The sequence below is a fragment of the Pteropus vampyrus genome, unplaced genomic scaffold (genome assembly GCF_000151845.1).
Source record: "Pteropus vampyrus isolate Shadow unplaced genomic scaffold, Pvam_2.0 Scaffold92, whole genome shotgun sequence".
Lineage (NCBI taxonomy): Eukaryota > Metazoa > Chordata > Mammalia > Chiroptera > Pteropodidae > Pteropus > Pteropus vampyrus.
The window spans coordinates 5714195-5738511 of record NW_011888873.1 but is presented as its reverse complement, the minus strand read 5'-3'; the positions used below and the strand labels follow the sequence as shown (position 1 = coordinate 5738511).

The 24317-nt window shown below is 33.5% G+C and overlaps 1 pseudogene; it reads right to left on the bottom strand.

Annotated features, from left to right (window-relative positions):
- Nucleotides 1–19682: 19682 nt before the first annotated feature.
- LOC111742377 lies at nt 19683–19801 on the bottom strand (annotated as a pseudogene).
- Nucleotides 19802–24317: the final 4516 nt, after the last annotated feature.

The following is a 24317-nucleotide window of genomic DNA, read 5'->3' as shown; positions in this document are numbered from 1 at the left end:
GTTTGGTGATAACCTGCTGCTTACTTAGTGCATTGAATACATTTATATTTTGTTTCTCCCTTAGTTGTACATTCCTGCAGCTTCAAAATGTGTTTCTAGGAGCAAGGAGTTTCATTAGGTAGTACCTGGAGGCACCATGGACAGACAGTCATAAATAAGAAAAGCTATGTAATTCTGACCTCATCAGACTACTCTGGACAAATGCATTTTTAGCCAGGGCTCTGGTGTCTTTATATCTGATGCTAGTCTCTATGCATATTTTTAGAAAATTTATTGAGCAGAGTAGAACTGTGTTCCTGGTAGAAAAGTTAGACAATATCCAAAGTTGAATTTCATTTTCGCTAATGGGCTACCTATTTCTCTCTTCTGAAAAAAAAAAAAAAAAAGAATTAGACAAGTAATGGACTACTTCTGGCTTTTTCCTCAGAGCTCTTACCCTCAGGTAAGATTGTGGAATAGATTATTGTTTATCTGCTATGTCTTTATAGTGGTACCTACAAAATTGTTAAAACATGCATATACAATAGGCATTAATTTCCAGGCAAGAAACCCAGAACATTAGGACTATTTAATCAGGTACTTGGTTTTGAAATGACTGTTGATATTCTGAGAGGAATTTCCATGAAAGAACTTCTGTGGCATTTTTAAAGTACCATACATAAAAGACAGAATTAAGGGGAAATATGGAGACTGAATAGGATACCTTTCACACTCTAGGGGGAAAAGTTTTTTAACACATCAATTTAGTAGCAATAAGAGGTAATATCTTTGTAATATGAAAATGACCACATTAACAATGCTGAAAAATAAATCGACTGATAAATTGTTATTCTACAGGAAATAGTTTGTTGGTCACCAGGATTGATGTTCTTCAGAGGGTTGCCTGGCATTTGAGACTGGATCAATGTGATGAAAAGCTAAGGATCAGCTAGAATGTAATGTTGCCACACCACAGGCAGTGGAATTTCATGAAGAATTTTTGTGCTGATCTTGTGAAGATGTTATCTACCATTATTATTTAATAAAAATGCAATACTATATACATTGCAAGTTTGAAAGACACCTTTTTTAGTATCTAAATAACATTACTTTGATAATCTCTGTATACACAAGCTCTTGTATTTATGATGAGCATTTGAATATTTTGCAACATTTTAATTTCGTATGTTTGCTCAAAACTATAGAATTAAATAATGCTTTACCAACCATAATCTAAAACAAACATTTTGAGAGAATGCTTTTAATACAGAAAACTTTCTCTGTCTCTCTCTCAATCTCTCTCTCTCTCTCTCTCTCTCTCTCTCTCTAATTCTGCAGTTTAAGCGGAATAACTATAGCGTTCTTGTTAGGTAGGTAGAGACTTGTCTTGAGTTCCAATTTTAAATCTACCCTTTACTAGTCGAGTGATCTTAGGCAATTCATTTAACTTCCCTGAGGTCTAATTTTACTCATCTATAAAATGAGGATATTAATGATAAACTATTTCAAAGAACTGTTGTGAGGCTTGAATGAGATATGTAGGTAATGCAATTAGCCTAACATACAATAGACATTCAAAAAGTTATACACTGTTTATGGTATCATAAGGCAAGTGGTGGTTAGTCACAATGTCTGGCAATCAGCCTTGTAACTAGATTATAGAAATCCTGAAGATAATTTGCTCTGTTTCTATTTTACAATTAATACTTAAGTACTAATCAGAAATATGAAGATGGCTCACTGGAAATTAATTCATCCTCTCATCTCACTAAATTCTCCTCCATCATTTGCTTACACACATTTGAGCAGCTAATTAAATCATTTAAAGAATAACAGGGTGTTTTATTGTGAACTTGGGAATTTTAATATTTTGTATAAAATTTTCAACAGCATTTCATCTAATCATAAAGACTAATTAATTGTATAAAGGGAGAATTTGGTAGAAATCAGTATTTTCTCTGCATTTGTTATCAAAATAACTTATTTACAAAACTTATGGAAAATCTTTTCTGCTTTTATTGTTTGCCTCCAAAGTCCAAACTGTATTTCAGGTGTTTACCTTTTATATTCCGCTTTAACACTTTCCCAACTTTTTTTCTCCATATAAAATTTTAAGATGATTTCTCCAATGATTGCCAATATTTGTGACCTCTAATTTATGTTCTAAGTATTTTTCTTTCTTTCCTTTTCTCAACCCCATTTTTCATGATGTTATTCCAACTCCCTTCTCTTTTTCAACAGTGTTTAATAGCTATACCATGTATTTACCTAATGTTTACATACATCTTTTTACCACTCATAGTGCCTGACACATTTCTATCCATCTAGTAAGAAGGCAGTATATAAGATAATTCCTTCTTAGTAGGTAATGGGTTAAACATACTACTGATAAATCTAGGACATTAAAGATATATGCAATAGAAGAAAAGTGAGAGTAAAAAGAAGTTAAATTATTTTTTTCTCAGTGATAATCATTGATTCCACATTTACAAAAGGGAATTATAGAGGAAATATATATTTTGTTTCATTTTCATAAGCAATTCGGAATTATATTTAGCAATGATCTTTGATTAACATGATACAAATACTGACTTTTTTTTAGGTACCAGAAATATGTTTCCTACTGACATGCATTTATTGAGGAGGATAAAAAGAAGATGAATTTTCTCTCCTGTTTACATGTATAATTTTACTTTCAAAGACAGAGATATTTTTGACTAGTTTCATTATACCTATTTGAAAAAGACAGTTGCATTGCCATCTGGCTTGGAGAACTGAGAACAATTCATTTAAGTTGTTGATTTTAAAAGTGAAGAATATCAGTGTCACCTCTTGAAAATAAAGGTTTGAATTATATATAATCACTAAACATGTAATAGTAGAGTAACAGCCAGGAAATCTGAGATTTGTGGCCTAGATTTTATGCTTTTACCTTTGAAATATACAATTCTCAAGGGAAGACTATCGATTTGTTAAATCTGTGATTGGAATAGGTTTGGTCTTAGCCCTATGCAAATGTCCAAATCCATAACATATAGTTCACTGTTGACACTGCAACAAAAAATAACCTGCTTTTTCCTGTTAATTTTCTACTCCTTTTAAAATTTTATCTTGTTGAACTATATATATGTCTTTAAAGCATATAAAACCCTTTTGGAAAGCGTGAAGCATAAATAAACATACAGCATGATAGAGAAATAAATAGCAGAATGTCTGTGGCAGTTTGTAAGATTTATTAGACAAATTTATTGAGGAATCGGTATTTACTATTGTAGTTATGATACTTGTAACCATTGATACATCTACTATTTTTATTTTTTTAAGCTCCCATATCATCATTCAAGTACCTTTAAAATATTAATGGCAACAGCAAAAAAGTAATGCCTAAGGTATATATTCTGTTACAAAAGTGTCTTGGATAATAAATTTGAATAGTATCAATAATATTAGGACACCAAAGAAGCTGTTCTATGGCCTTTTAAATCCAACTTGGTAGGAACTATCACTACTATAATGTATCCAGGCGCTGTGTTCAAATTTGCGTCTGTCAGCTCTTATTTGCTATGAATATATATGAAAGAAGGTAGTCTCTGATGACTATCCAAAGAAGTCTAGAATATACTTATTATGGAAGAGAGGTTTATTTTTTGTCAAGAACATAAAAGCTGTCTGAAATACTATTATATTTCAAAGAGCTAAAGTAATGTTAAAATTAGTAAGTAAGAAATAAATATATGTAAAATTAAGGTCTAATATTTTTAATTTCTCATCTTTATAATCTCAATAATAAAATTACATATATTTTGAATTGTTGGAATAATGAATAATATAGGCTTGTCTTAGAAATTTAGATAGATAGCTCTATACATACATACATACATTCAGACAGACAGACAGACATATAAACACACACATATTGATGTTTTCAAACATAAAAAATATGTAGCTTTAACTGTATATTTTATCATCCTTATTTTCTTATTTTATCCATTATAAAAAAATATAGGTTTTTCTTTGAAATGGTAGCTACTTTCAAATATTTCCCTTTAATAAAATATAATCAAAATATTGTTAATAAGTCAAAATAATGAAAAGAGTATAAGTGATTACAGAAATGATGAAGAGCATTTTTAAGAATAAAAGAAGACTAGTAGGTTTGTTTTATTTATGTTTATGTTTTAACAGACATTTATAGTAACAGGGAAGCTATAACTGGTCTTAATTCCTGGTAGCTATTACCATGCTTTTGCTACATAGTGTTGCCAACCAGGTAGCTGGTTGAAGGGATATGATTTGGAACTAAATTATGCAGCAGAAATTGTAATGACTACAGATCAGTGCTTTCTTAGCTGGAATAATTTCTGTTCCCTTTCCCACACTGCTAGGGTGCAAATCTAATCGTTCTAATAGCCTTCTTAAAAATGCTTAATTGCTCTTGGTTGCCCATAGGGAACATTTGAAATTTCTTAATATGCCTCACATGCCCATGAAGATTTAGTTGTTGCTGACATCTGAGTTATGTTTCTTGAATATCTTCTGTCCACTGTGTAATCCAGCTGGGCTAATATGCTTTTATTTCCACCCAACAATGTGACAAGTTATCTCTTGCCTCCAGTTATTTGCATATGTCCTTTCCTCTTCTGGGAGTCATTTTCATTTCTACTCACATATCTTTTCTTCATCTGGCTGTTACTTGCTCATCATTCAGGTATCTGTTTACTCTTCTTTTCCTCCCAAAAACCTCATTGTCTAGAAAGCTTTAGTTTTCATTCTGTACTCTGCCATGAAGGAATTGCACATCTTCTGATCTGAATTTCCTATAAGCTTCCAAATAAATGAGTGTATCTAATTTTCAGTCCCTAGAAGATGGTCTTAAACACAGTAGATGCACGGTAAATATTTGTTGAATAAATGAAAGCCACCCCATCCTCTGGAAAGAAGCAAAACTATATAATTATGCAAGTAGGCAAATTTAGGTAGCGATTAATTCAATTAATTGACCAACCACTGGTTCTTTCAATAAGTATTTCCTGAATACATATTACTTTTTCTGGTGCTTAGTTGGTCATTGTAAAGATTTGATCAACTGCCTCTTCAATTAATAGCAACATCTTAGAAGTTTTAGACTCCTTAGAGGAATTATAAAAATTATAAATTCTATGTAATATAAATTAACTTAATTCATGTTGAAGTTATGATTACAAAGCCTATAAATAAGTAAATATCATTAAATATTGCATGTCTGAGTGCAAAAGCCAGAACATTCATGTCTATATAGCATTTTATCAGATATATAACCTTAAAAATACTATTTTAATTCTTTGTTATTTTCCACAGCCCAAATGCAATAATCCTTTCACCAACTGCTCTCCAAAGGTTAATATATTTGTATATATGAAGGCGAAAAGAATCACATTCATGGTTGCTAGCAAATTGGATCTTTTAGTTAATGTTCAAAATCCTCAAATGCAGAATGGATTATTTGTGTTCAATTTATGGAATTTGAAATCTCAAGAAAATGTACGGGCTCTAGAGCATTCAGTTGCTCTAACTGCTGTAAGAGAGCTTTACCTTAGTTTAATAGTCCAATTTTAGAAAGTCATGGAAATGCTCCATAAAAAGCAAAGAAGCAACAGGAAAAAAAAAATAGCTTAATAGGAATAAGCTATGACTAGAATTGCAGTTTTTGGAATAATACATTAAGTTTGTAATCAATTATAGATGAAATGTCAGGTCCATATTTTTCCACATCATCTTCCAGCATTGCATTCCTCATGCCAAAATTAATTATGGAAGTAGCACCTCTTCTGTCGTAACTGTCTGGACCAAGAAGAGTGTGATACCTGCAGAACAGCAATTAGCATCAGAAATCAGTCACTGGAGGCTGTGTATCTAAGTTCATCTAGACAAAAATAAGCCTCTGTATGACTCTTTATTATGTGTGTGTGCACGCACACGCTGATCTTTACTTGTAATCTGTTGAATTGGAAACCTGAAATTTTCTGCTTGTGTCTGAAAACGGGACAAATCAGTATAGTTATACCCCTGTAAATAGGAAGATGGCATCTCAGTGACACAGAGGGAAACATTTGGGTTTGAAGTATTTTTTTTAAGGTTAACAATCCATATTTACATATAGAGATGTATTAGCTGATTGCATAGAGCATGCCTACTGTGGTTGTTTTCATTGCTGGTCTTTAAACATCATGTAGTTATTTATACATTCAAAGTTCACTTCAAATTTTATTTTATGCTTAAAGGATAAATATATTTTGGTTAAAAAATAATAAAAATGAAAAAATGAATCTTTCCAGAACCAATTTTATATATCAGGTTTTTTGAGACTACTAAAGCTAATATTTACATTAATTTAGTAGGTAAATAAAGATATTTAGAGGAATATTCCTAAAATACAATTTTGATTTATAAAGTAATAATGTTAACATAATTCCATTGTTTATAGATGATTTAGAAAGCTATATGTACTCGAACATTTTACACGCATGGTTTGTGCAATTATGCATAATTTGCAGATGCTTAATTCGTGAAAAAAACAGATTTATTCTTTGCTGATCTTTAGAGGTACACAAAAAAAGTAACAAAGTTCAAAAAAACTTTTTTTTGACATGGCTTTACTTCTTGTCACAATCATTCTTTATTGTGACAAGAACTAGATGCATTTGTTAGTTTACGATGATAATATAAATTATGAAAATAGGCATTGAAGATATTTACTCTGGCAAAATCTAACCCTGAATGCATTTGCAGCTTCTTAACCTGCAGAATATGTAACATTCAGATGACAAAATTCCTGCTCTCTGAGAATCTACAATCTGGAGGAGGGCAAGTAAGAGACAGTACATCATAGCACAACTGAAGTTGTCAGTGTATGCTGGGAGTCACACAAGCCCACTATAACCGAACTTTCAAAGCAGGGCAGGTAACTTCCGGTTAGATATCAGAGGAAAGTTCACAAAAATTAGGTCGTCTCTCTTATGCCATGCTTTTTAATATAATGGTTTCTATAATTTCTGCATTCTGCTTATAGCATAAACATTCCATGGAATAACTCCAACAATTGCTGCTTCTAATAGATGTTCTGCTTCATTGTCTAAGGGCTTCCCTACAACCATGTGAACACTCAGGAGAAAAAAAAAAGAGGATCATGTTTTGCTGATCTTTGTGTCCAGTACAGGGCCTGGCATATCCACATACAAAAGATATTTGTTTTATTTATCTACATTTTTAACAATATATGCTTTGTTAAATTATCTTTGCTGACACAAGATTTATCTCTTTTGTCAGTGCTACCTGTTCTTCCACATAATTAAGTCAGTGACTGAGTCTAATAGCACTTAAAAATTGATAATTAACATATTGTATTTGAAAACATACTTTTCACCAAGCAGCCGTGGATAAAAAAATTCACATATAAACATACTAGTTTTCTAAAGCCAACAAAGAAACATAATCAAAAAGCATTATAACCATTTTTCTCTAAATTCAAAGGAGACTTTAAAGAAGGCACTGTTTCCCAGATGTTTTCATGATGAGTTATGCTAAAGTGTATTTTAAGCTTCAGTGGCTATAATCACAGGTGTAATTAGTAGGCACTTGTTAATCATGTAATAAAAATAACATTTACGATTTACCTATTAGCCCTTGGTTCTCTTTAATGGAATAGATAATCATGCAGGAATGTTTTGGGCATTGGTTAAATGTGAAAATGGGACTGAAGAACCAGGATCCAAATTGTTCAGTTTTGGTTTTATTCGACAGAGTCGATATATTAGTTTCCAATTGCTGAGGTAACAAAGTACTACAAAAAATGGCCTAAAACAACACAGATGTATTATGTCATAGTTCTGGAGGTCAGAAATCTGAAGTGCATCAGTGGGGCTGTGTTGCTTCTGGAGGCTTGAGGAGAGAATCCATTTCCTTATCTTTTCCAGCTTCAAGAGGCTGCACTTTTTTCCTGGGCTTGCAGCCCATGGCACTCCTACCTCTACTTCCATGGTCAAATCTCCTTTCCTGACTTTTACCCTCCTTGCCTCTCTCTTACTAGGACCCTTGTGATGACGTTGTTTCTACCTGGATAATCCTGAGCAATCTTCCCATCTCAAGATCCTCAGTTTAATCGCATCTGCAAAGTCCCTATTCCGATGTATAGAATCATATTGTCAAGTTCCATAGGTTAGGATGTGGATATTTTTAAGGGTCCGCTTTTCAGCCTATCACAGTTGATTACCTTTTAGTTTTAGATTTATTTAGAAAAAGTATTTCTCCCAGGTGAAGGCAACTTAGATATTTATACTTTGTCTGTGAAGTCTTCTTAGGGAAGGCAGGATATCATCAATAAAGAGAGAGGAATGGGACTAGTACTGACAATCTGGAAAATTTGTAGCCATAAGGAGTGCTTATTTTTATTTGGAATAGAAGGATAAAATCCACTCCAGTTAGATCTTCATATAGTTATATTTCTCACACTACAAACTCCTTGTGAAACAAATAACCAAATTAGCTTAGAGATTTTGTTTGCTTGTTTATTTGTTTTGTTAGTGAAGGTCAGACCAAAAGGAATGAGCTGTCAATTCTAGTTGGCTATTTCTTTTCTGAGATTGTCAGAAGTTGTCATCATGTCGTGAACATAAATGAGTATTTATTTCCTATGATCAATTTTATTTAAAAGAGAATGCATAGACTATAAAACTATTAGCAATAGTTCTTATAAAATTAAATGCTTATTTTACTTAAAATATTTTTTACTTTGCCAATGTCAGTTGCTATTTATTTTTGATATATGTTTTAATGAACTTTATATTTAAATTCAAATTGTTTATTAATGATATTAGTTACTCTTGTTTTCTGTGTATCCTTATTTTTTTAGGTGAGAACTTTCACTAGAGTTGGGAATCATTAAGTCTTTGTAATATACCGGAGTAAAAAGGTCTCCACTTACAAGAATTTTTTATCTTATTAGTTTCAGGTATATAGTACATTGGTTAAACATTTATATAGTTTATAAAACGATTCCCCTAATTGCTCTTTCTCTCCTCTGACTCTCCACCTAATGAATACATTAATGCTAACTGCATGCCATATGCCATACTCCCCATGCCTGTGACCATCTCTCAACTACTAATTTGTACTTCTTTAACCCTTCACCCCATTCTCCCAGCCCCCCAACGCTTGTCCCCTATGTCCATCACCGGATTGTCCTCTATATTTGTGAGTCTGTTTTTGATTAGTTTGTTCTTTTTGTTCCTTATATTGTACATATAAGTGAAATCATATGGTATTTATCTTCTCTGTCTGACTTATTTTAGCATAATAACCTCTAGGTGCATGCATATCATTACAAATGGTAGGATTTCATTTTTATAATGGTTGAGTAATATTCCATTATATATAAATCATAACTTTTTTATCCAATTGTCTATTGATGGGCATTTATGTTGCTTTCATATCTTGGCTATTGTAAATTGTGCTGCCATGAATATTGTGGTGCATAGATCTTTACAAATTATTGTCTTGCTTTTCTTTGGCTAAATACCCAGAAGTGCAATTGCTGGGTCAAAAGGAATATCCATTTTTAACTTTTTAAGAAACCTCCAGACTTTTTGTCATAGTGACTGTACCAATTTGCAATCCCACTAACAATGTATGAGGGTTCCCTTTTCTCTTCATCCTCGCCAACATTTGTTTTTTGATTTATTGTTGATAGCCATTCTGACAGGTGTCAGATGATATCTCATAGTGGTTTTAATTTGCATTTCTCTGATGATTAGCGACTTTGAGCATATTTTCATATGTCGATTAGCCATCTGTATGTCCTCTTTGGAGAAGGATCTGTTCAGGTCTTCTGCCCATTTTCTAATTGGATTGTTTGTTTTTTTGTTGTTGAATTATGTAAATTCTTTATATATTTTGGTTATTAATCCCTTATCAAGTGTGTCATTAGCAAATATCTTCTCCTAAAGAGTCGGTTGTCTTTTTGTTTTGATAATGGTTTCCTTTGCTGTGCAAAAACTTTTTAGTTTGATGTAGTTCCATTTGTTTATTCTTTCCTTTGTTTCCTTTGCCCGAAGAGATATATCCAAAAAGAAATGACTGTAAGTAATATCAGAGAGTTTACTGCCTATGTTTACTTACAAAAGTTTTGTGGTTTTGAATCTTACATTTAAGTCTTTAATCCATTTTGAGTCTATTCTTGTATGCGGTGTAAGAAGGTGGTCCACTTTCATTATTTTTAATATAGTCCAGTTTTCCCAACAACATTTATTGAATGGAATGCCTTTACTCCATTATGTACTCTTGCCTCCTTTGTCGTAGATTAATTGACCATATAGGCATGGATTCATTTCTGGGCGCTCTGTTCTGTTCCATTGATCAGTGTATCTGTTTTTATACCAGTATTATGCTGTTTTGATTAGTGTAGCCTTGTAGTATAGTTTGATATCAGGTAGTGTGATACCTCTAAATTTCTTCTTTTTTAAGATTGCCATGGCTTTTTGGGGTCTTTGTGGTTCCATATAAATTTTAAGATTATTTGTTATAGCTCTCTGAATAATGCCATTGGTATTTTGATAGGGATTGTATTGAATCTCTAGAATGCTTTGGGTAGTATGGCCATTTTAACAATGTTGGTTCTTCCTGCCCATGAGCACAATATATTCTTCTATTGATTTGTATCGGCTTCAATTTCTAAATGGGATTGTTTTCTTAATATCTCTTTCCAAAAGTTCATAATTAGTGTAAAAAAATGCCACTGACACTTCTGAATATTAATTTTCTATCCTGATATTTTACTGAATTCATTCATCAATTCTAACAGTTTTTTGATGGAATCTTTAGGGCTGTCTATATATACTATCATGTTATCTGCAAATAACATGAGTTTTACTTCTCCCTTTCCTATTTGGATGCCTTTTATTTATCTTTCTTGTCTTATTGCTGTAGCTCAGACATCCAATACAATGTTGAAGAGGAATGGAAGTGGGCATCCTTGTCTTTTTCCCAATCTTAAGGAGACATTTTCATCCATTCCCTATTGAGTGTTATGTTAGCTATAGTTTTGTCATGTATAGCCTTTATTATGTTTTCTCTATTTCCACTTTGCTGAGAGTTTTTATCATAAATGGATGTTGGATTTTGTCGAATGCTTTTTCTACTCCTATGGATATGATCATATCGTTTTTATCTTTCGATTGGTTCATGTGGTATATCACATTGAGTTGTGTATATTGTATTAGACTTGCATCCCAGGAATAAATCCAACTTGATCATGGTGTATGTTATTTTTAACGTATTACTGAATTCGGTTTGCTAATATTTTGTTGAAGATTTTTACATCAATGTTCATAAGAAATATTGGCCTACAGTTTTCTTTTTTTGTAATGTCTTAGCCTGGTTTTGGAATCAAGGTAATGATGACATCATAAAAGAAGTTAAGGAGCCTTCCCTTTTCTTGAATTTTTTTGGAATAGCTTGAGAAGAATAGGTGTTAATTCTTCTTTGAATATTTGGTAAAATTTGCCTATGAAGCCATCTGGTACAGGACTTTTTTTTTTTTTTCAGAGATTTTTGATTATTGATTCGATTTTGTTGGTGATAATTGGTTAGTTCAGATTTTCAATTTCTTCTTGACTCAGTCGTGGGAGATTATACGTTTCTAGGAATGTATCCATTTCTTCCAGATTGTCCAATCTGTTGGAATTTAATTGCTCATAGTGTTTTCTTATGATTTTTTGTATTTCTATGGAGTCCATAGTTATTTCTCCTCTTTTGTTTCTGATTTTATTTATTTGAGTCCTCTCTCTTTTTTCCTTGATGAGTCTGCTTAAGGGTTTGTCAATCTTGTTTATCCATTCAAAGAACCAGCTCTCAGTTTCATTAATCTTTTATACTGTTTTTCTAGACTATTTTGTTTATTTCTGCTCTGATCTTTATTATTTTCTTCCTTCTACTTACTTTGGGCTTTGTTTGCTGTTCTTTTTCTAGTTCTTTTAAGTGTAAGGTTAGATTGTTTATTTGAGCTTTTTCTTATTTCTTGAAGTAGGGCTGTATTGCTATAAATTTCCCTCTTAGGACTGCTTTTGCTGTGTGCTATAGATTTTGAGTCATTGTGTTTTTATTTTCATTGTCTTTAGATATCTTTTGTTTTCTTCCTTGATCTCATTGTTAACCCATTCATTGTTTAATAGCATGTTATTTAGTCTTCATGTGTTTGCGTATTTCCAAGTTTTTTTTTTTTTTTGTAGTTGATATCTAGTTTCGTACCATTATGATCTGAGAAGACTGCTGATATGATTTCAATCTTCTTAAATTTATTGAGACTTGTTTTGTGTCCTAACATGTGATCTAGTCATAGAAAATGTTCCATGTGCACTTGAGAAAAATGTATACTTTACTTCTCTGAAAATATCAATTAAATCCATATGGCTAGTGTGTTTTTTAGGCCCATTGTTTCCTTGTTAATTTTTTGTCTGAATGATTCACCCATTGTTTTCAATGAGGTGTTAAATTATCCTACTACGAGTGTATTACTGTTAATCTCTTCTTTTACATCATTCAATAATTGCTTTATGTATGTAGACGATCCTGTGTTGGGTATGTATATTTTTACTAGGGTTATGTCCTCTTAATTTATTGATTTCTTTATTATTGTATAATGTCCTTCTTTGTCTTTTATTATAGCCATTATTTTAAAGTCTATTTTGTATGATATAAGCTTTGCTGTCCAGACTTTTTTTTCTTCCATTTACTTTTGCGTGAAATATCTTTTTCTGTCCCTTTACTTTCAGTCTGTGAATGTCATTTAATCTGAAGTGGGTCTCTTGTAGACAGTATATGCATAGGTCTTGTTTTCTTATCCATTTCACTACTTTATGTCTTTTGATTGGCGCTTTTAATCCATTTACAGTTAAAGTGGTTATTTATACGTACATAGCTACTGCCATTTTATTATTTTATTTTTTTCTTTTTTACCTCTTTTTTTCTTTATAGAAGTGCCTTTAATATTTCTTAAAATACTGGCTTATTGGTGTTGAATTCTTTAAGCTTTTCTCTGTCTGGGAAGCTCTTTACCTCACTTTCCATTTTAATCGAAAACTTTGCTGGGTAGAGTATTCGTGGTTGTAGATTCTTGTTGTTTATAACTTTGAATATTTCTTACCAGTCTCTTTTGGCTTGAAGTTTCCATTGAAAAGTCAACAGATATTCTTATGGGGATACCCTTGTAAGTAACTAGCTGCCTTTCTCTTGCTGCTATTAAGATTCTCTCTTTATCTTTGACCTTTGGCATTTTAATTATGATGTGTTTTAGTGTGGGTCTGTTTGAATTCCTATAGATTGGGGCAATTTGTGCTTCCTGAACTTGTATGTCTAATTCCTTTGCCTGGTTAGGGAAGTTTTCTGTCATTATTTCTTCAAATAAATTCCCAATCCCTTGCTCTCTGTCTTCCTCTTTGGTTACTCCTATGATCTGGATATTGATATGCTTCATGTTGTCCCAGAGGTCTCTTAAACTATCCTCATTTTTTTTTTAATTCTTTTCTTCTTTTTGTTGTTCTGAATGTGTGTAGTCTGCTACCTTGTATTCTAGTTCACTGATTCTATCTTCTGAATCATCCAATCTGATTTTGAATTCTAGTATATTTTTCATTTCAGTTATTTTATTCTTCATTTCTTTCTAGTTCTTTTATATCATTTCTGTGTCCTTTTTTATGTTTAATATCTCTCTGTTGAGGTTCTCATTGTGCTCATCAATTCTTCTCCTAAGTTTGTCGAGCATCCTTATAACCATTATTTTGAACTCTGTCTCTGGTAGGTTGCTTGCCTCTATTTCATTTAGCTTATTTTCTGGAGTTTTCTCTTGTTTCATTTGTGAAATGTTTCTTCATTTTCTCATTTTATTAGCCTCTGTGTGTTACTTTCTATGTGTCAGGAATATTTGTTTTGTCTCTAGGCCTCAGCTAGATGGCCTAAGGTGGAAGGTGTCCCGTGTGGCCCAGTGGCTCACTCTCCCTGATCTCCTATGCCAGGGACTCTGGACATGATCTTTATGTGGATTGTGTGTTGATCTTCTGTCGTTACCAACCCTTTACTGTTATTAGTACATCAGTGGATGGGATTAATGCTCAGGCTGACAAATTGTGGGAATTGGCTGCACACACAGAGTAAGAGTTCCTATGTGGAGGCTGACCCCACTGAGTGGGATTTTCCCTACCATGGTTGCGTACTTGTTATACCAGTACCTGTGTGTATACTGGTAATGGGGCTACTCAAGATTTGCACTGTTGTGGTATAGTGCCAGCCTGTGGATGTGTTGGTTTGGTGGCCCCTTGAGAGGGGCTCCTCAGTAGGCCAAAGTCAGCTATTGCTTTTGATTGCTTAGGGCTACCTGGAGGGAGCTACAAAGCGGTCCACAAATGGTTGTTGCCTATGCTGGTTCTATAGGTAAGTGGAAGAGACAATGCTGTAGGCACCAGTCTGGTTATCCCCTGTCCTGACCTAGGGCAATTTATCAGAGGGACCAGTGCTCTTCAAGGCCCAACACTGCCTGTCAGTTGCCCATAAGTCTCTGAAATTGGAAGAGCCTCTGGATGATATATGTGTTGGATGGTGCAGGGACCCCAGGGGTCTCCTGGATCTATTGAACAAATATCCCCCTGCCACTGCAGTGTCAGTTTATATGTCAGCACTGTCTCCCTGAACAAGCTTTTAATCGTAGCAAGGTCAGCTGCTGCCCATCTTGGGCCTGAATGCACCACCCCAAGTCAGGACAGCTGCCTATTATTGTGCAGCAGGCGCTTTGTGTATCGGATGAGCAGGAGCTCAGGGAGTCAAGGGTTCTCAGACCAATCGCCTCAATTTTCTGCAGTTTCTGTGTCTTCACCTTCCTACAGCAGTCACAGTTCACATGGAGACAATCTGCTGTCTGAGGTGGTCTCACAGACCCTTGTGCTTCCCAGATGCAATATTGCAACTCTTTTAGGTAGCAGAGGTCTGCCTGCAACTGGTTTTCCTCCAGTGCCCACCCTGTGCTAGCCAAAGTTCGTTGCCTGTGTAGATTGGGAGACCCAGCGGGGAGGGGCAGGATGGTGGCTGTTCACTGTCAATGGGCCACCTAGGGCAATTTGTGTGTTGGATGCAGCAGGGTTTCAAGGAGACAATGCCCATCAGATCAATATATCCTCAGTCTTGCTGCAACTTAGGTAACCATTCATGTGTTCCCACAGAAGTCCCAGATCACAGCAAGACCAGCTGCTGTCTGGGACTGGCCCACAGATCCCTGAGATCTGCCCAAGTTCGTGTTGGCATTAGTGATGTGCATGAGATTGTCTCTGAAATGAGTACTCACAGTGTTGGCTATCAACTGCAAATGTTTGGCCCTAAATGGGTACAGGGCACAGCAGCCTCCCAGCAACAAAAGCCCCCACCAATCCGCAGATTGGATGGGACGGGCTGATCTCTTCTGAATAGAACTTCCTAATGTCTCTATGGAAGGGGTCTGCACAGTTAAGCTGGCATGGTCAGTAGATTGCCCAGATAGGGGGCCTATCTAAGGCACAATGGTGGCTGCCCTTCCAGCCCTCGTTCTGGTGCTAGGTAATTCAGACTTTCTCAGTATGAATCCCATGCGAGTCTGACTCATCACTGGTGTCCCGGTTGAGTGTCCACAGGTCAGAAAGCTTGTGCGTAGGTTCTTCCTAGGGCGTCTAGGGTTTCAGTCTCATTCTGTCTCACCCAGATGGCCGGAATCCTCTCTGAATTTTACAGTCAGAGATATTGGAATCTTCTTTTCCCTGGACTGGAGCCCTGGTCTGGGGAGCCCCCAAATGAAGCCAGGACTCCACCTCGTTCAAGAGAGCCTCTGCAGCCCTGCTCTCCCTCTGGGTGATTCCCCACCACCCCCAGGGGTGTGGATCTAACCCTATTTGTGACTTTGCCCCTCCTACCAGCTCCAGTGTTTATAGATGACTATGTGAATATTTTAATATTTTAAAATAACATCATTCCACAAACATTTACTTTTCTTGATAGACAAGCTATTTTCCAGGGTGTTTTATGATATGTAGTAAAAACTTTTCGGGGAAGAATTCTCCACGTGTTCCCAAATTGAGATTAAATTAACATTATATATGTTGAAAGTACATGTTCTATTTAATGACTGGTGTCATTAAATGTTCAACATTTCCATCAGAACTTAAAATTGTCAAAGACACTTTTGGGAGTAGTCCTGTGATGTGATTATCTTGTGCTAGAAATACAGAAATACCATATTCAAAGTAAATAGATGAGTTTTGTGAAATAGCTTGTATTTCCCTTATTCAAAATGTGAAATATGCTTCACTTGATCTTTTTAAATTGTTTCTATGACATTTGCCACAGTGGTCATTAAATTAGATAGTAATAGTTCAATGTGTATTTGGCTTCTTCTGTTTTTCAGAAATAAAGGAATTGTGTTGGCTACTTGTTTGCTTTATGGCCTCTACAGGAACAAATGTGCTCATAAAATGCATATTAAGAGTTCTTCAATTATATTCCTACTTCATTCAGCACTCTGGCCTCTTAATAAGCTTTTTCAGGTCTTGTCTATATTCATTTAGTTTCTTCGACATTTCTCATAAGCTTGCCTCATGATTTAAATGAAATCCTATTACAAGGTATAGTAGAATTACAACCAAGTACATTTGCCAACTATAATTCCTTTCAAGAACTTTGACCACATTGGAAGAAAAATTATTTTGCGTTTAATATCTTAACTTTTTCACTTTTTAAGAAAACAATCAATTGAAGATACATGCATATATTCATATATACAGACACACATACTAACATATACAAGCACATATTTTAATAACGAAGTAATAGGTTCCTGAGATGATCTCTTCCAACGCTTTGGCTTTATATATTGCTCAAGTTAGATAGATATTCATGTACCTGAAGTGAGACGATGGCATGTGTAGCACTAGAATTGATTTCTTTGTTCCAGGTTACATAGTTTTTCCAGTAAACTATGCTGCCTTTTTGACAAAGTGTGCACTGAACAATATAAAAGTTATAGCCTGATAGTACATGATGCACCTGGGCTAAAGGCCCCATTAACTTTTTTTTTTTTTTTGGTGCAGAAGTTGACACTTTATCAAGTTCTTGACAAGGTCAAGAGTTGTCATTATAGCTTGTCATTTGCCTGACACATTGGCAGTATGTGCTTCATACAGTGTGAGTCCAGGCAGAATGTGATTTTTTTAATTATATATTTTTTTGTCATTGCTAAATAATGCACAGGTGATGGGCACAATGATAAAAATATATCAAATTGGTTATGATTATATTCTCATTTCTTGCGTTCTTTGTTAATTTTTTTCACTGCTTGCTCATTTCTATCTTTTAAAGATATGATCATTTCAAGATCTGAATTTTGGTTCTTGAGCCTGTCTCTACCAACCTTAACAGTTTTTCATCAGTTTCTTTTTACTTTTGCCTTCTTGAAGGCTTTTATTCTTTAATTTCTTTTGGAATTTTTGTCTTGCTTTAGTTTTATAGTAATCTTTCTTTTTAATCCCTAGTTTCATCTTACATGTATGAAGTAAGGTGACATTTCAATATTATAGATTTTGAGCACTGAAAAAACACCCTTACTTTTTAAATTAATATATATTCAATAATTTATTAGTAGTAGAATCAGGACTAATAAAATAGTGGGAGGTTGATGTTATAGTGAAATATTGGAAATCAGGTAGAGGTAGGGTTTAAATCTCAAGTCTGTCACATATTTCTGGCTATGTGGTGTTTAGAAAGTGATTTAGCTGCCTGTAGTTTAAATTTTCTTCTCCATATAATGAAGACAGTAATACCTGTCTTACAAGGGTAATGTAGAAATTAATGAGACAATCTTTAACAAAGATTCTGAAATGTATGATATTTTCATTATGGAATGGCTATTATTTTTTATTTATTCATTTGAAAAAATAATACATTACACAGTATGAAGGAGATCTTCATATACTGCTCAACATGCTTAAAGGACCAAGCTGAGTGACAGTTCAAAGAAAAAATTTTAACTCCTTCTTGTCAAAAAACTTTCAAAATCATTCATTTTCAGAAAACCAACATTTTCTCAAAGGGAATAAATTACCTATTTAATTTTCATATTTCTTGCTAGTTCTCAGAGATTCTTCTCCACAGATTGTGGGGAGATGCTAAATGTGTATTTGTAAAGTTGTGAGAACTTTTTAAAAAATAACCACCAACCATTCAAGGTCTTTCTATCTCTTGTATCCTTATTTTAAATATTTCAAAGCATTATTACCTGCATATGTTATTTATTTACTTATGAATCTGTTTAGTATCCACTTTCTCTCCCAATGCAAGTTGCATGAAGAGAGGAATGTTGTAGGTTTTATCTTTAGTGCCTAGGAGAATGCTTAACATTACAGAAGTTCAATTGGAATATATTAGGTCGATGGATGTATGGATGGGTTTTGAATATTCACTTGTCCTCTACAGACATGTTAAAGACTGGTTTTCTGGAATAATATTAGTAAAAAAGATTTTTTAAATCCAAAACAATTCTTGAGATTTTATTTATAACACATTATTGGTCATTTGTTTACATTTCTTTCTGGAATAAAAATTATTATGTTTGTTAAATATAAGTAAATAATTTAGCCCAAATTTATTAGCACTCAATCAATGTTAACTATTATTAGTCCTTGATTTGTTTGTTTATAAACATGCTTAAAATCATTTCTTCAAACCTTGAAATAAATTTTTAAAAATTAGTTCAAATTCTATTACAGAAATATTTGAGAGAGAGAATAGTTTGTTTTTTATTATAAGGTAAACAGTTAAGAAGTTGGGTCAAATTCCATGTACTGTCTAATACTTAAAACCATAGACAACTTAAATGTAGTGGAAGATATTTTTAAATGTAGTGGAAGATATTTCTACTCTATGATTACTAATAAGTGCATATGTCACATTTTATTTAGAAGTTACAGCATTATTACAGAATTATTATAAAAACGGTCATCAATAATGATGAATTTAGATATAACTCAAATGAGTTGATTAAAATGACAGTAGAATTTCACTTATGATTTTGATGTAAATGAGCTACAAATATACACTCTGAGCTTGAACATGTTACATTTTAAAGTGCCCAATGTACAACACAACAGAAACTAAACTGATGTAATTAATACTTAGAAAATGTTGAAAGGAGTAACTGCCATCTGTTCTCATCAGGGGTGTTAATGTACACAAAATGCAGTTTATTATAAAATAGCAACAGCTGGCAATACAGTAGTAATTTCTTTAACTGTACTTTTTAAATCAAGATTAACTGGACACAATGATTTGTAACAGCAATTGGAATTAAAATTGGACAAGTGATATATATATTAGAAATAATAAATTTTTAATTTTATTTGAAATCATGTTACAGTTTTCATGTATATAATGATTTAGTTGATGGCTTCAAATCAAATTTTAAATAAATTAACCTGAAATTGTGTGTGTGTGTATGTGTGTGTGTGTGTGTGTGTGTGTGTGTGTGTGTGTGTATATATATATATATATATATATATATATATATATATATATATATATATTGTTTATAGGCAAGGCAACCCTTGGTTGACCTCACAGATTGTAAGGACCTTGTCAGATTACAATTCCTTATTTTTTATTTTTTACGCCTATAGCACCTGGTCTTTCTAGGTGGTCTCCCATCGAAGTACCAACCAGGCCTGACCCTGCTTAGCTTCTGAGATCAGACGGGATCGGACTTGTTCAGAGTAGCATGGCTATAGATGTGAGATATATTTTTAAAACAAAAAATTCTTAAATTGTAAATCTTCAGTGGAGTGAGTGTACATATGAGCTACAAATAATGCTGTGCACATTTCAAATATTCTCAGTAGTATTTGAAGATAAAAGTATCAATTTTTAGATTAACCAAAGATATTTTGTTGGGGTTTATTTTTTGGTAATACATAATTAATGGATTTTTATGGAAGAATGTGAGAGCTCCATTAAAAATGTATTTCCTACATTAAGGTGAAATAAATTTTCCCACCTTTATGTGCTATGGGGTTATTTTGCAATTTAATATTAACTATTATAGAATATAAGTTTCTTCAGTGACCTTGTAAAAATTAACTAAAATTTGAATATTATTTTAAAATGCAAACATCACTTAATCACTTGAAATACTACATCTGCTGACATATGTATAACTATTTTCATTGAGAAAGAGATTTATTATTCCTTTTATGTCATTCTCATTAACTTGTAGAAGACATGCTTATATAATAACTAAAATGTAACAAGATTCTCAGCTTTCACAAATGTAATTTACGGAAGAGCAAAAGATAAGCCAATACTCAATATCATACTGAAATGAATCATCATTGATAACTGCACTTCTTCCTCCCTCTGCTTTGCTTTTTATCTTTTCCTAATATACTTGTGGATGAGGAGTAATTTGAAATGAATTTCGTTCTAACAATTATACAAACTGCTGCACTCCCATCTTTCTTACAAACTAGATTCAGATGAAAGGGAGAAAAAAAATTGCAGTAAAACTTCCTTCTCAAGAGGAGTGTCAATATTTGGAGTGGGATGATTAGCAGGACAGTGATTTGGGAAGAATAAAGGCCCTGCTGTGTAGTGTTCTGACATATACATTCAGTACAGATCCCTCATTCTCATCGCAAAAGCTGGGAAAGAAGGTAAAATATATGCAATATTTAGCAGAGTAGCAGACAATAAATGGTAACTGTTATGTTATTTTATTAATACTAACAATAATATTTTAATTACTTTTCTTAATATTAAATCTGTCTTAACTACGAAAATTACCTTGATTCTCGTCTGGTGAACTATGCCTGTTGTCTTTTGCCAGATGAAGGTACTGAGACTAGAAAGTTTACAGAGTGACACCTATTGTAGTAATGGATATTACTTTCAGACTCATCTCTTTTGCTACTTTGCTTGCATGACTTCATTCATCCATTCACTAAATTTTTATTGACAAACACTGTTCTAGCTAATATGGATACCAATATAAATAGGAAAAGATCCTTGTTTGAAATAAGCTTTGAATCTACCATAGACAATATTTATTGCAGCCTTATGATACGTATGTCATGGCAGTATGGGAACTTAGAGGAAGGAGTGCTTTATTGCCTGGAGAGATCAGTCAAGTCCATTTGGATGCTCTTGAGCGTGGAGTAGAGGTTCTGTATTTGCATGTAGAGATGAGACATTTCTAGCTGAGTAAGCATTCTGGGTAAAGACAAGATGAGCTAAAATGTGGCATATTCAGGGATACTAGTGACTGCAGAGTCAGTAATAAAGCAAATGTATTTTCCTTTCTCTTTCCCTTTTTAATATTTTTTAACTTTTTTTTTCTTATTTTCTGCCTGTGCAATTGGTCTGCCACTAACCCTGCTGGTATTACTCAGACAGATATTGTTGCATGCTGACAAACTGGACTGTCTGACATTGAATGGTGGTTTTATTTTGATGAGGGTCTTAGGTCCTCTTTGTTAGTTTTCCACCATTGAAAGACTATAATGCTAACTTGCTCTCAGGGATATATTAGTAAAAAGGTATAAGAAATGTTGAGGGGAAATATTTATAAATGATTAAAATGTAGAAGGATTACCTCTTCATACTGCTTTTATAAGTGACCTTCACTACTTAATTTATTCATAGATATCCTTGTTGCAGAGTTTATTGAGGTAAGCTGTAAATTTCTAAAGTGATTTATTTAGTAATGGCAAAGATAAAAATGATAATCCTGTCACTGATTCAGAGAGAAAAATGGATACCCTGAGACCAGGTAATTGTGTAATTCTCATGCTTGCAAAGAAAAATATTGCCATAATACATGGCAGCAGAGAGTTTAATTTCTAACTTATTTTCTAGATCTTGACTTTTTTACTAGGTGTACAGTAGCTATGTGATTGTTTGGAGTCATTGTGGGCTTGATTGTCTTCTGGTTTTGTATCCCATGGGTATAATCCAAGGATACTTTGAAGGCAGTTAGAGATCCATGTGCAGATGACGTGTTTCTTACAATGTTCACAATGCAGAATTGATTCTTTTTATTTTAGAAAAAAGCACTCAAAAAATTCAAGCAGAGAAGTAAGATTTGTTGACTTATTGAGGAGCTTACACAAAGAACTTCAAAATATATAAGATGATAGGATGCTTCCAAAAACTAGAAACATGTAAATATTTAGAGAAAAAATTGATTGTACTCTGTAATAGAAAGATATATTTTAATGATGCTTAGTATTTTTTTTTTGTCTTGTATTTTAATAGAAAATTAGACTAAAAAATTTTTGATGGAAAAGGTGAATGGTTCAAACTTTCAAATGCTGTGCTTTAGAGCAGAGGTTTGTAAACTCTGGCCTATAGGACAAATGTGGGCACTGGTTGGTGTATGACCTATAAACTAAGTATGATTTTTACATTTGTAAATGGTTGGAAAAATAATATTTTGTGACCTGTGAAAATGAAAGGAAATTTACATTTTAGTGTACTTAGCTAAAGTTTTATTGAAATAGAGTCATATTCATTTATTATGGTCCATGGCTGAGTTCGTGCTACGACAGCAAAGATGTGACAAAGACAATCTAGGCTGGAATTCCTAAAATATTTAGTATGAGACATTTTATAAAAAAAGTTTAACAACTTCTACTTTAGCGTAAAGAAACTGTATTCAATGATATTCAAAATGGTTCAAGATAATTAACCTGAAAGACTTCAATGTAACTTCATCAGATAAATTTTAGTTAAAAAGCAGAGAATAAAGGTATCTGAAAGCAAGTAAGAAGAAAAAGATCATTTCCTTTTGCTTCTTCATTATTATTAAAAACATGAGTAATGTTTTGAGCCTGAAAGCCATTAGGTTATACTTTATAGAAACAGCGGCATGTGAGTAGGCAAGGCCAGCATTTGGATTTACCAAAAGATGGACAGTAGGAATTCAACACAAGGAGAAATAAGCCACAGCTAGCAGATAGCGAGCTTTACCAACAGTAAGAAGAGATGAGTAGAGCTGGATACATCCTCTCTTCCCCACTGTTATTTTCCAAAAAGTCCAGTATTGTATACATCAGAAGTCGGAGTTGCAATTCATGACTCTGAAGTAGATGTTATATTCTTTATAAACAGATAATAAAAATAAAACAGCTTAACATTTGAGTAACAGAACTAAATCTTAGGATAATAGATCCACTTTATTCTAAACTGAATTACAATGCGGTTGCCATAGTAGGGGAAAATGTAGTAGTTCTCAACACTGAATACAGAGCTAAAAATAAAAGCCCCAAAGAAAACCTTTGGGCACTGTACAACCTCACTTCAGAGTCTGCTGAATAAGTAATCTCAAATGGCTGAGTACATATGTTACCACTGGGACCATGAGAGTTCAGTGTTGTCCCAACAGTAGGGGGAGGGAGAGGGATAACGGTGGCACAGACAAGTAGTTAGCATTTTCCCTTGGTCTTCCCTCATTGACACAGTGAAGAATCACAGGTTAGTGAGATTTAGAAAAGATTTATTAAAAGTATGTTTTAGAAAGACAAAGCATGCCCTAAGGAAGCAAATGATTTCGGTGCTGTAACCAACATAAAGGAGCCAAAAGGGCCATGAAAGGGCAAAAAAGCCACAAAAGACCACTAAAATTAAGACCCAGAGGTGGAAATGTCTGTCTCATATCTGGCCCGTGATAGGTGATTCCAAAGGCATTCCTAGGTGATTGGCTAATGAAGCCATTTTGGTGGACACCTGTCTGCTATATAACTCTTTGCCTAGTAGACATTCACTTACCTAGAATTCAATCTGTTATAATTACATTCACAAACTTCCAGGCATAAACATAGTATTATAATGAAGCTTAAATTGTAGGCAAATTAGAGCAATACCTTCTGCACAGTGTCTGTAGTCAGATTAGGCCAGCTAAGACTATGACCCTCCTGTGTTTTGTCTCTGGGAATGTAGGAAAGATTCTCTAATTACCAATAGGGTGTTCCTTAGGTGGTCTCTGACCTGGGCCCCTATTCCTTTGTTCCTCTGTTACTCATATCTGACTAGCTACCTAACATATATAAGCAAATAAGAATGGTATTCTTATTGATTCTATTTATTGTATTCAGAATAATACATTATATTATTTAGGTGAGATGGTTAGGGAAAAAACTGTATCATTTAATTTCTGTAGTAGAAACTTTTGTTTTCTGATAAAAAATTATATTTTTTCTTAAGGTTTTCTTCCATGCTAAATATATATAGAAAATTTACTCTTTCATAGAGAG